Raw genomic sequence first — 13,462 nt, 5'->3', positions numbered from 1 at the left:
ATAAAAGAAGTCCGAAGTGTTATTTAAAAAACATACTGATGCTTTAATAGGGGTGTGAAAAAGTCTTAATTTTACATTTCTGTTGAGGGTGGGTCATAGTGGGCATAACATTTATACTCCAGTTGATGAACTCCCAGCTACACCGAAGTCTTTGGCAGAAGAATTAATTTAAATGGGGTAGGATTTCAGCCAGTAAAAGTTGTAAAAGTAAAAGTTGGCTATTTGTATTTCATGCACACATACAATGCCACTAGATTAAGATTACTGATGCTTTAGAATTTCTTGTCAGAGATTTTGGAGAATGGTTTAAATAGAAGCTAATTATTTCCAGCTTGGTTCTTTATAATATAAGGACAGTTTAAAATAGTATAGCTTTAGGTGACTACTGCTGAACTATTGATTTGCTCATATGTTTTTGTTTATATTTCTTGTATTCATGTCTTACATGGGCAACTGTAAGACATTTACAGAGGAACAAGTGAATAATTCCTACAGTGTGTTTGTATAAGCAATGGCACAAGCCCACATTAGGATAATTTGTAATAAATTTATGAAATGCTACTAGATGTAGGAGCATTAGTATTTAATGTGAGAGATTATTTCACTCGTTTCCTGAGAATTGCAGTACTGAAATAGCCCACACTCAAATACTGGCAGCATTGCCCTTGGTATTTCAATGAATGACAGTGAGAGCAATCAGAGCAACAAGAGATTTTTTAAAATAAGCCTTTTGCGGAAGGAAGATTCACGTCTCTTCTCTGCTTGAAACCCCACCTTTTATCTGTGTTTGCACTGGGAAGCAAGTTCAGGAATAACTGCCTCTTGGTCGCATCTCATGAGCCAGCTTTTCCAAAAGGAGTCTGATATTCAGCCATTCAGCATACTGGGATTTACAGGCAACCCCAGTTTGTTTGTGAGCAGTGCCTACTTCAGATTATGTCACAGTCTGTTGCTTGCATTTCCCTTAAAAATCACTAGAGAGAAATAAATGGCCATCAAACTGGAAAAACAACTTGTATTTCCAGATAGAGTTGTTCAAGCTTTTGATTAGAGCATTATTAAGTAATTAAAATGTTTGCCATAATTCATTCATGTCTTAGTTACAAAAAGGAATGAATACGCTTTAATAATGAAACATTGTGGGCATGAGAACAACAACAATACAGAAAAAGCAAGCCGTCATAAATCCATTCTCTGTCCTTGTGGCAAGAAGTGGGGTACTGCAAAGGTCCCACCTTCATGGTCTTTCCTCCACGTCTCAAGGATTTGCTTGCGTGCTAGTGTCATCATTTAACATCTTCCTGTGACAGGTTTTCATCACACCGAAGGGATTGTCCTCTAAAATTTCCCATTTAACACGGTTGTCCTGTGTGGCATATGTAATCCTAAAAAGCTTCCCATGCTGGGTTGAGGGATATATCTCCCAGCTCAAATGTCTTCCATCAGACCTGGAGCTCCTGTTGAGGCTACCTGTCCAACACTACCCATCATGTTACCCTTCCCATACTTTTCCAACAAGAACAAGGCATTCTTCCTCGTTAGAGGAGAGTCCACCACTCTCCCTCTGTCATTTATTTTTTACCAGCATCATTCCCCTCTGCTCCTTCTCTGGCTCACAGCCCTCTCTGGTTTCCAGCTTTGGAGCATTGCACAAGTAAGGTCTTCAGCTGTGGCACTGTCACTTCATTGGCCTGGAGGAGCCCTCTGTCAGTCTCCAACCTTCAGTCTATGTTAAAAAAACTGTATCTATCTCCTGCCCTCTTCACTTTCAGCCCTCATTAAGGACCTCTGTTAGACCTGAGGTCATCTTCTGCCTCAGTCTTAATCCACCTTCCTAATGGCGTCAAACCAGAAGACCTCTCTTCTGTCTCAGAGGAGATGGATCCGTTTCCTACCTATCTAAGGCATAAGCAAATGTAGGGTGGAGAAAGGTAAAGACTTTAAAAGCAGTCTGTACATTAAAGATCATCGCATAAAATGGAGCAGGTGTGGGAGTCTTACTGGTTAGGAGATTGGAGGTCAACTTGTAATTTGACACAGACAGTGGGATAGACGTTTTAATGACAGGTTGTATCGTGTTACTGCTAACCACTACAACCACCAGCTGTAGTTCACTTCATGTCTGTGAGACCTTACAACATTTATCCTAGTTCTGGTGCAGGGAGTTCACAGGCCCTTTGGGAAGCCATCCTACTGGGGCAGCTGCTGGGTGGAAATAGCTGAAAGTGAGGATGGGAGAAAGTAGATCCATGGATCTGTGTCCATCTCTGTTGCTGTTCAGGAATTAAATTACTTTGATTTCAGGATAGTGGCCTGAACATTACCCCAGGAAAGGCATTGTGGTAAATTTTGCCAGGTAAACGTGGACTTTCTTTTCCTGAATAAGAATATTTTGGAGCGCCTCATGGGGAGCACTGAAGTGTTTGGATAAGATACATTCCTTAGCTCATGTGTTTCTGCCAGTGAAAGCTTTTTATTTAGGAGAGAAGATTAAACTTTGCAGTATTTTGCCAAAGAGGATATGCACCAACACTCATTTACATAATCAAATAAAAAGAAGTTATTATAACATTAGTAAAAAGAATTGCCTAATCAAATCCTTTTGAAGCCTTTCTAGTTGACCCCCAAAATCACTAGTTATTCTTTTAACAGTTGCAGCCAATGTAGTAAAAACATCATTGTAAAATAAGGAAATTATAACATCAAAAGACAAACAAGATGACACAATGGAATGAAACGTTGATAGTAATCAAGAAAAGCTCTATTCACGGAACAGCCTAGTCTTAAATATATGTCTCTGCAATAAGGAAAAAAGTGCAAGATTAATTCATGCAGCTGAATAAAGTGACCTCAGGCTGGCAGAAGAAAAACAAACTCTTAATTTTGGGGGACAGGTGTGACCCATGCTGGTGGTGCTCTGAAGAGTATCCTGAGTGAGTCCTCAGGTAGTATTTCCTGGTACCAAACATCAAGCTTGACTCTCTATGGTATATAAAACATTTCACTTGATTTAGGCACGCCAAGCACAGCTTTTTTTTTTTACTTTGAATTCAGAAAAGATCGTTAATATTATTTCTAACAGGCTACTGCAGGTGTTTGGGTTTTTTACAGATAGATAAATAAATAGAAGGGAAAAAATGGCTTCACAGAACGGTTGAGGTGTGAAGGGACCTCTGGAGGTCATCTGGTCCAACTCCTGCTCAAGCAGGGCCACTTGGAGCCAGTTGTCCAGGACTATGTCCAGCCTTCTATAAGCTCCATTGCATGTCAACGAAGAAACCATGGTCATGGTAATTAATATGCACATAAGGTTTGGGGTTTATATTGGTATACTTGCCCTGACTTCCAAAAGACCCCACAGAGTCATGCCGTAACCGTGTGGTGTTCTGGCCGGTTGCGTAGGGTTTAAGGCCGTACATGAGTGAGTGTGGAGTGGAGATGGTGGTTGTCCGAACTCAGGTGAGACAGTCAGCTTTGTGTGTGTCAGCACCAAAAGGACGTCCTTCCCATTGCACAGAGGTTCAGAAAGCGGTTGTTTTCCTGCTTTGCCTTTCAAATCCTTTTAACTGGGAGAGGGGAAGGGGGGCTTGTGGTTGTTTCTGACGGAGCTTGCCCCAAGAAGGAGCAGGGTTATAATCCGTTGACCCTCTCGGTAAAAACACAGCCAAAAGCGTTCCTGCATGTGTTAAACACACACTATGTACTTTAAGGCTTGGGGGGTTTTTTTAGAGATTTTTCTGTATGCACATAAGAGACTTGCAGTTCAAAACAAATGAAAGATGAGATTCTGCAGAGCTCACTGAAAAACAGGGAAAAGCTTGTTACCTGCTGTTTTTGAGTCCTTGGCATAGCTTGATTTAATATCAAGACAAGAATATGGTACTAAACAGTCCCCTCGAGACTGCTGCTTTGTGCTAAGTAATAGAATAGCATCAATAATCCTTCCATGGGGCTACAGTAAATTTAAGTAAAGTTTTTCTGGACTGTTAGATCTTTTTAAAAGCACTGATCCAAGAAAGTGAGCGCATCACTTGCACAGCGAGCCTTTCCCTGGAAGAGCAGGCGTGCAGCCCGGCCCCCAGCACACGCTTGCACCGACTCATCAGATAAAGCCCTTGTTGCAAAGCTTGTGTTGATACCCAGGAAACCACGAATTACCCATTAGATTACAGAGGTGGTAGTTTTTGTTGGCTTTGCATAACAGGTGACTTCTGCCCGCTGTTTTAAGAGTTCAGTTGTGTATTTCTGTAGAAAAGCCTCGTCTAGCTGCAGGTGCACCCCACGCTGAGCAGATCCTGAGGTTCAAACAGGAGGATCTCCAGTGAGGTTAAATGGGCTCTGCAACACTGCAGGGTCTGTGCGCAGAGGTAATTGCATGAGTGAGGCTTGTGACAGCCATAGGGAAGAACCAACTTATTTCTCTCTGCTTTTTTCCCTCAGCTTTATTTGCACCGCACTAAATTGACACTCTTACACATTTATGTATCTTGCTCATAACAAACGAGGAAGAAACAACCATAAACTGTATTAAGCACTGAGACAATACTTGGCTCATCCCCTTAGCAGCTTTTAGCCCAGTTTACCAATGCTTCTTGTTTTTCACTCTCTAACTGATTTGGTGAAGACCATTCTGGGCTGTTTTCTGACATTAGTATCTTGTGACAGGGGTAGGTGTCCAATAACTCCAGCAATATAAGAAATAAGTACAAAACCACGCACTTTTTACAGTAAGGCAGATTAGGCAATTTACCCATTTTGCTAAAAATGTTATTTCTGCATTCACTAGACATTCATGGAGATTAAGATTACAGTAATCAGTGTTTACGGTAAACCTCTTTGCATTTTATGTCTTCATGTGCATGTAGTTCTGTCAATAAAAGCTTTTTGCTTAGCAGAAAAGATTAAACGCCGCAGTGTTTTGTCAAGGTGGCAGGCTCCTGTGATTAGCTGCATATTGATTTGTTTTAAGATATTTGCAGCATTAATAGCACAAATGGAGAAATGCAGCAATCTGCAGTGTGAAGGTTGCTTCGTAGCCCTATGTCAGCATCCTCACATGCTGCAAGTATTGGTCCTGCACTTCCATTTCTGCTGCTGTACGTCGTCCGTCGGGAACTGGAAATTATTATGGAAACTTTGAAGCATCAGCCTGTGTTAGCCGCAGCTCTGGCAGCTGCTGCACTAAGTCCAACTTTAACTAATGTCTTCTTAGCACGGAAGTAAGTAGCTTTTTCCCTACTCCCGACTCTTCAAAGGCGCTCTGCTTTTAGTCTCCTGCTCGGCCTCAGGTGTTGCAGGCAGCTTTTCGTTTCATGTATAATACCTAGTTGGATGTGAGCGCCTATGTTGTGTTTTGAGTAGCTTAGCTTTACAGTGCTTTGGAAAGGACAAAATCTACAAAGACCTGTTGAACGGTACTGCAGATTCTGTTCCAGAACACCAGATCCTCAAAAGTAAATATGAAAATGTGAATTTTAAAGTGTTGACTTAAATTACCAGCTTGTTGCTGTGGTCAGAGAGTTCAACTTTATAAGAATTTCAATTTTGTAATACATCTTTATAACTTCTTGTATGACCAGATAGGTGTTCAATATACCACCAGTACTGTTATTTTTTAGGACAAAACACTCATATTCACGTACCATTCTACAAAATAGTTACATGTATTTAAGGCAGTACTGATAATACTGATAATAAGGCAGTGGTAACAATGAATAATATAAATTATTACAGCCAAATATTTCCTACAAAGTGACAATGGTTAGACTGCCATGACCACTGCTGCCAATACTACTTAATGCTATCTCATTAGTTCTTTGTATATCTGTCTACATGTTGGCTGGAGTCTTACTCTAACGTGTGATTGCAAACTCTTGGGTTCAGGGACTTTTTGTTTGGTGCTTGTGCTTCATCTTGGCCCATGCAGATGCTAGCCAGAATAGTTGATGCTTAGCCAGTCCTCTGCATGGTCGCGTTGTTGAAATGCTTGTGCTGTGATTCCTTACAGCACTTACAGGCACAACAGCAGTACAACAAATAATGAATACATTCATGTTTTGAATAGGCAGATGCAACTTTACTGCAGATATCCAAGTGACAGTTTAGACTGACGCTTTAAAGAGGCTATGTTAAGTATAATTAAGTTACTGCTAAAAAGTCAATCTAGTATTTGTTCAATCCGCACTAGTTTTGTCTGTTGAAGGGGAAAAACTAGAACAAGTGATCCTTCATCTTCTAACCTCATGAAAATCCTTCAAAAGGAAGTGTGGGTGAAGGGTCTGGAGAACAAGTCTGATGAGGAGCGGCTGAGGGAACTGGGGTTGTTTAGCCTGGAGAAAAGGAGGCTGAGGGGAGACCTCATCGCTCTCTACAACTCCCTGCAAGGAGGTTGTAGCGAGGTGGGGGTCGGTCTCTTCTCCCAAGTAACAAGCGATAGGACGAGAGGAAACGGCCTCAAGTTGTGCCAGGGGAGGTTTAGATTGGATATCGGGAAAAATGCCTTCACCAAAAGGGTTGTCAAGCACTGGAACGGGCTGCCCGGGGAAGTGGTTGAGTCACCATCCCTGGAGGTATTTAAAAGACGTGTAGATGTGACATCTTGGGGGCATGGTTAGTGGTGGACTTTGCAGTGTTCGGGTTATGGTTGGACTCGATGATCTTAAGGGTCTTTTCCAACCTAAATGATTCTATTATTCTGTGATTCTGTGAGGGTGGGACTCTGTCGTGGTTTAACCCACGACAAAGGGGTTAAACAAAGGAACTGTCGTGGTTTAACCCCAGCCGGCAACTAAGCACCACGCAGCCGCTCGCTCACTCCCCCCCAGTGGGATGGGGGAGAGAATCGGAAGGGTAAAAGTGAGAAAACTCATGGGTTGAGATAAAGGCAGTTTAATAGGTAAAGCAAAAGCCACACACGCAAGCAAAGCAAAACAAGGAATTCATTCACTCCTTCCCATGGGCAGGCAGGTGTTCAGCCATCTCCAGGAAAGCAGGGCTCCATCACGCGTAACGGTTACTTGGGAAGACAAACGCCATCACTCCAAACGTCCCCCCCTTCCTTCTTCTTCCCCCAGCTTTATATGCTGAGCATGACGTCACATGGTATGGAATATCCCTTTGGCCAGTTTGGGTCAGCTGTCCTGGCTGTGCCCCCTCCCAGCTTCTTGTGCACCTCCAGCCTTCTCAGTCAGTAGAGCATGGGAAGCTGAAAAGTCCTTGACTAGTGTAAACACTACCTAGCAACAACTAAAACATCGGTGTGTTATCGACATTGTTCTCACCCTAAATCCAAAACACAGCACTGCACCAGCTACTAGGAAGGAAATTAACTCTATCCCTGCCGAAACCAGGACAGACTCAAACTGACTTTTTCTTCCAGGGCATGTCAGAATACGCCCTAGCAGAAATAGGTATTTTTCCACCTCCTGCTGCTTTTTGTGATGGCAGCAAAAGCTTTCCTTACACAGTGGCTCATCACCACCTTTTTACACCCAATGCCTTCCCAGCCTCTCAATGCACATAGGCAATGCTACATCAGACAGTGCACCTTGCTCCTTACTGCTTAACTAGTGGGTTAAAGCCTGGTTTAAGTGTGTCTTCCGTAGGGTGGAAGAGAAGGCCACAGTCCTTTCTCATTTCATCTCCTCTGAAATACCTACACGCTCCAGTCCAGCGATAGTGTAACTCTGTGCATGGGTCTCGATAAGTTTTCATTAAGTACTTTGTGGGATTGAGCTTGAATGTTGGTCTTTGTATTCCAAGTTGCATCCACATTACCGTTAGTAATTTTTTAAAGTATTTTCTGTGTTTCATCCTCAGTAGCTCTGTGAAGCCAGAACATCTATAGAGATGGGATCTGGTACATCAGTGTAATTGCAAAAGCTGTATTTCTGGTAGAGCTCAGCACCTGTAGGGAGGTATTCCCTGAGAGATATAATCCAAAATTCTACAGCAAAATTTTTATTTGTCTTGACGTAACATCCAAAAGATCATTTACCTTTCAGCTTGCATTTTTTGTTAGAATCCAAATTGATTTGGATTTGGATTTGGTAGAATTTTTCAAAAGGTTCACTTTCAGTTGAAAACTTTTGATCTTTTTTCATAAATGTATATAGTTTAGGCCAGGAAAGACATTTGGGTCACTTATTCTCCACTTTGACATACAGGTCCTTAACTTTTGACCAGAAGTTGTTAAGCCGAAATTTGTAACTTGCGTTTGGTTAAAGTGTGTCTTCCAGAAAGTCACTCAGCCATGGCTGGAGGGATTCAAGAGATGGGGAATCCATGGCTTCCTTCCCTTTGTAATTTGTCAAACTAAGAGGAGTGGCTCATTTCTGGTTTGGCTTTGTCTGGTTTCAGGTTTCAGCCATTAGCTCTTGCTGTGCCTTTTTCTACTAAGTTAAAGAGCCATTTATTTAGTACATTTGCTTTTTCTCTCTGTGAATTACTGGAATCAAGTCAACATTCAATTTTCTTTTGAGAAATGGAATAGATTGAGTTCTTTAAGTCTCACTGCAAGTTAATTTCTCCAGGTTTCAAACGCTTTTATACACTTTTCTGTGGCGTCTCCAGTCTTTCCACATCTTTTCTTTGAAACAGACCTGTGTGCATCTCACACATGGATGCACAGCACAGACTTCAAATCTTCACTACTTGATTTTCTCCCATTTCGTCAGCCAGTGGTCACATTTGACCTTTTTATCACCATACTTTTATCACCATCAGTTTAGGAGGAGCTTGTCCGTCATCTCCCGATAGCCTTTCTAGAGCTGCTGCTCTTCATCTTGGTTCTAAAGTAGCATTATGAAACATTGCAGGTAGCTATTTTTTTTTAAAAAAACCCAACCAAACAGATGAACACACAAAAAAAAGGCTGCTGTCCTTCTTGTTAATAACTGTTCTGCCCATCTTCACTTTTACACAGACTTTACCACCAGTGAATTTATATTTATTTCCTGTGTTGTTGAATAGCCTTATGACACTCCATCAGTTACATCTCTATTCAATAGTGGTTTCTCCATGACAACTACATTTGCAGATTACTTAGTCTGCAAGTTCTTAGAAATATTGAATAATATTGATTTTTAACCTGTTTTCACGAGTAAACAAGAATTCTACAGTTGTGCCATTTGTCCCCTCGTGAATTTATGAAACATTGATCAATTTCTGCCTAATTTGAAGTTTTAGTTGTAATTAAGTTTCGCCAAGTTTTGTGATAATAGTTTACAGCATAGAAGAAGAAACGAGGAATGTGTCTTCCAGGAATGTATCTTCCCAATAAAAGGAAGGCTTTTTAATGTCGCCTTTGAAAGACAAGGGGGGGTAACTCAGGTGCTATACAGGTGTAACTATACATGTTGTATGTATAGAGGGACTTTTTTCCAGAAGTTTCGTGGGAAACCTGGGAAGAGCAAGAAGTAGTTGCTGAACAGAAAAGGGAGACAAAGGACTTTCTAAAAATGCATAGCACAGGTGGCATAGTTTGTCCTCCTGCTCAGAATGTTCTGGAGGAATAAATCAAATGCCTGACAAAAAACTGAGTATACTGTATTTGCATATAAATCCTTATCAGCTGAACATACTTATTCATCAAAGAGTGAAACTGAGTTTACTTGTTTAGGACTTATTTTCCAGTAAGTTGCATTGGCTTGAATTAATTATATTTTTGTACCTTAATTAATGTACCTTCATTAATACACTCCAATATCACAGCATTGTAGGTCTGAAAGAGGTTTTTAGCATGCCTCAGCTTCATCCCCCAGCCCAAGGCAAGAACAAATGTTCTTACATCATTTCCTGACAGATGCTCTTCTCGTTGGTTCTTTCCTTTGTGTTGTGTGATGACACGTCCTCACTGGGAAGCCTCTTCCAAACTTCCAGATTTAGTTACCCGTATCTTCCTCGGTGCATGCATGCATGCAACTTCAGAACAGCTGGGTAAGCGACAGTTACCCCAAAAATACATCAGCCAGTTGGAACAGAGTGGTAAGCACTGAGAATGATTGTAATTCTACAGCAGGTGACTTGCAATTAAAGTATGAATGAATTTGGATTGTTTTCCATAAAAAAGAGTGGATTTCCTGGGAAGAAGAGCAACAGAGGAAGGCAGACTTGTAAAAAGTTGCTATTAAAAAAAATGAGAACTTATTCTTCCTGTCCACAGTACCTAAGGCAGGAATTTATGGACCTATATATCCATTTTTCCATTATTTTTCTTGAGATTTATTGCAGGCTAACTGTGCAAATAGTCTTTTCTGAAAGTTGGATTTCCCATCTTCTGTAACTTCTCTGCTATCTTAAGTTTTATTTAAAATGAACATCAGTAGCCAGTTAGCTGGTAGATGACTCTTGAATACAAACTCTGCAAGCCTGCCGATTTGGAAATATTTATCCCTGCGAAGACACTGGTGAGTAGTGAGAAGGAATGTACTTCATCAAACACTTCACCATTTTTTTCCAAATAGAGAACAGAAACATATATTGAACAATTTCGTACTTTCTTCTGCATTGTTATTTACAGTTTCACCATCTCCATCTGAAAATCGACATATGTTTGCTACGGATTGCATTTGTTGCTTCTATATAAAACAAAGTTCTTCATTGTGCTAAGTTTGCCAGCCATAGATTGTTTTTCCTTAGATAGCTTTAGCTTTCCTTATCATCTTTTTATGCCAATAAGAAGCTATTTCCACCTTTTTCTATATTCCTTGACTGATTTCACTTTTTTGCTGAACCAGGAGGACTAACGCTCTGTCTTGGGTTCTTTTGTTGTCCAACAAACTTTTTAAAAATACCATTCTTTCATTTATGTTTAAATATGTCATCTAAATTTGCTAATCTTTTTCCTACCTTGAAGAAAATAGCCTTTTTGAAGCACCGAGCGTGTGTGTTGCCGGCTGAGGCTTCTCTCTGTTCAATCCCACCCAATGTCATCAGGTCAGGTTCACTGGCCCCAGGCAGCCACCCACTTCCAGCCCAGTGACCTCACTCGTCTTCATCCATCGCAACACTGCCCAAAATGGTAACGTCATGGAAAGCATTATGCCCTTTTGTGTTAGAAAATCATCATTCGTAGTTTTTAGAAACTTTTAATGTTTATGACCACCTGCATCCATCTCCTGAACTGATGCCTTCCAGGGCGATGAAGCTCTCCATGCATTGCAGAGATGTGCTTAGGGAGAAGCTCACCCCGTTCTCTGGTCTGCCAAGGTTGCCTGTCACAAACCTCCCCACCAGCATCTCCTCCTGGGCTTTTTTATCACGCTAGCCTACATGCACGCAAGACCCAAGCTCAGATTTATCAGTATTGTTGGAATAAGTAACGGTGGTTTTAGAATAGAGCACCACATCCTCACCACTTTTATTCACTTGAATCATTCTAAACAGGTAATAAACAGACATTTTAATGCTTCAGGCATACAAATTGTCTTAACGGCTGTCAGTAATGCCAATTATATCAAATTCCTGCTCATGGCTGCGATTGGACAACAAACAAGAATTGGAAAAACTCCTGACAGTGGCATAGAATTGATTTTAACATTCTTTTTCTTTGCCACATAAATTAAATTTATTTGCAACACATGGAGGTTAAATTTATATCATATTTGCCTTCTTAGCACCCTGCCCTCAAGTTGCTAATTTAACAGTTTTCTGGCTGCTCCAGCTCTCAGCCGAGAAGATTAGTTTCCCAACCTGTGAGATAACCAAAAGATGAGAAACATAGAGCTCTGCGATGCCATTTTTAGAGGCCCCTTTCACAGTATATTTGCACTTTAAACTTTCTCCTATCAAGGAACATGCCTATATTTGGAAGGCCCAATTTTCTGTTGAGAGGACTTGTCATTTTCTGCTAACCAGTGTCAGCAACTAATCTCGTCACGTTAATGTGCAGGGACAGCTAAGTGACTTGTCTTAAATGCATTGTGATGGTTATCTATTTATTAAAAGCAAAAGCAAACAACTGCTTATAACTAATGTTCAGATGCTGATTGTTTACACAAATAGTGTTAAGGACAAGGCTAACTTAAGCAGACATACTATATGCTTACATTATGACATGAAAACCACACTCTGTGATAATTGTTTCTCTCGTATGTATCTCTCAATATTATGAATACTTATATATTCCAATAAATGTTTTGATTTAGTGAGCCACATTTAATAAGTAATTTTTTTAAAACTATATTCTGTTTTTTATGTGAAAGAAGGGAATAGGACATGTCCCCCCACATTAATCCTTTTATTTTAGGCAGGTTTACGAGACATACCTACAACAGCTTAACAGAGAAATAATCCACATGGTTAATAAACTGGTTTAGATGATGTTCGTTATTGCTGCTGTGAACACAGTAGTCAGTTTGAAGGCAAATGTCGTGTACTTTCGAACAAACACTGTTAAGTGCCCGTCATTACTCTTAAGGACAGGAGTTGTCTTTTTTAGTGAGTTTGATCTTTGCGCAAATGAGGCATTGTGTATAAAAGTTCTTATCACTTTATCTGAGACTTTTATGTTAATATAGCGTTTGAAATGATTTTTGTTACATATGAATAAAACCCACATAGATTTGAAATCTGAAGGCCAATTTTTGACTCTTAGATACCCACATGAGGATCCCCTTGAGTCCCACAGACAGTTCACAGGCGTGCGTGAGGGCAGACCTTAGCTCTGATTTTGCCTAGGCACGACACGCCGTATTTTGTTCCCCTCTTTGCCTCCGGATGATGGGCGCTGTTACAGAGTTTATACTATATACTGAACTGAGTGTTAAACTAGAAGGGCTCCTCCTGTGTGTTTGAACACTCATGCTTGGCATGAAAGGGATCATCCCAGCCCCGCCAGAAGGTGTGCGTGCTGTGGCTGCTCCGACTGGGGTTTTCCGATGCAGCTGCGCGTGTGGGGAACATAAACAAAATCTCAAAACATTTCTGCCCCAGGAGCGGGCGTCACTTTGCAATTCTGGGGTAACTGAACTTCAAGGACTCCACATTACTCTGAGTAGTTACGTTAAAATGTTTGTTATTTGGGTAATTTGGGGGCAGAGGTCTAGACACCTGCTTATGCAACTTGGTCCGTTCAGTGAAATCGATTCCCTTTTCAGCATAAAAAATTTCCCATAAAATCAAACACATGTAAGATGATGGCTGAAGATTTCCTAAAGCAGTACTATGCTGGATGCTGATACTAACGTGTGTCAGAGCTGCAAGATAGGATTTGTTTTATTTCAGGAGTGCTCTGGACATTTATGATTTTGACAGTTTCCTGCTACTGGTTGCAGAACTTAGACTCGTACATTAGGTACAGCTTGCAAATTCAGCGCAGTTTATGAATCTTGCAAATTTCTTTTGGCAGCTGGGGACCTGATTCAGCTGCCACTAAAGATTCCCAGTGGTTTTGGTGGGTCTCACGTCAGTCCTTTTGTCCCTGCAGACCACTATTTTAAACCAAATGCTGTGTGAACTAATG

General features: G+C 40.9%; 1 protein-coding gene across 4 annotated transcripts in view; it reads left to right on the top strand.

The window, feature by feature from the left end:
• The window catches only part of ARB2A (ARB2 cotranscriptional regulator A), a 276,984-nt gene that overhangs the window by 204,973 nt on the left and 58,549 nt on the right, over positions 1 to 13,462 (top strand). The gene's annotated exons all lie outside the window — the stretch shown is intronic.

Source organism: Aptenodytes patagonicus, chromosome Z (genome assembly GCF_965638725.1).
Source record: "Aptenodytes patagonicus chromosome Z, bAptPat1.pri.cur, whole genome shotgun sequence".
Lineage (NCBI taxonomy): Eukaryota > Metazoa > Chordata > Aves > Sphenisciformes > Spheniscidae > Aptenodytes > Aptenodytes patagonicus.
The sequence above is the reverse complement of the archived record's forward strand: the minus strand, read 5'-3'. Positions and strand labels throughout refer to the sequence as shown.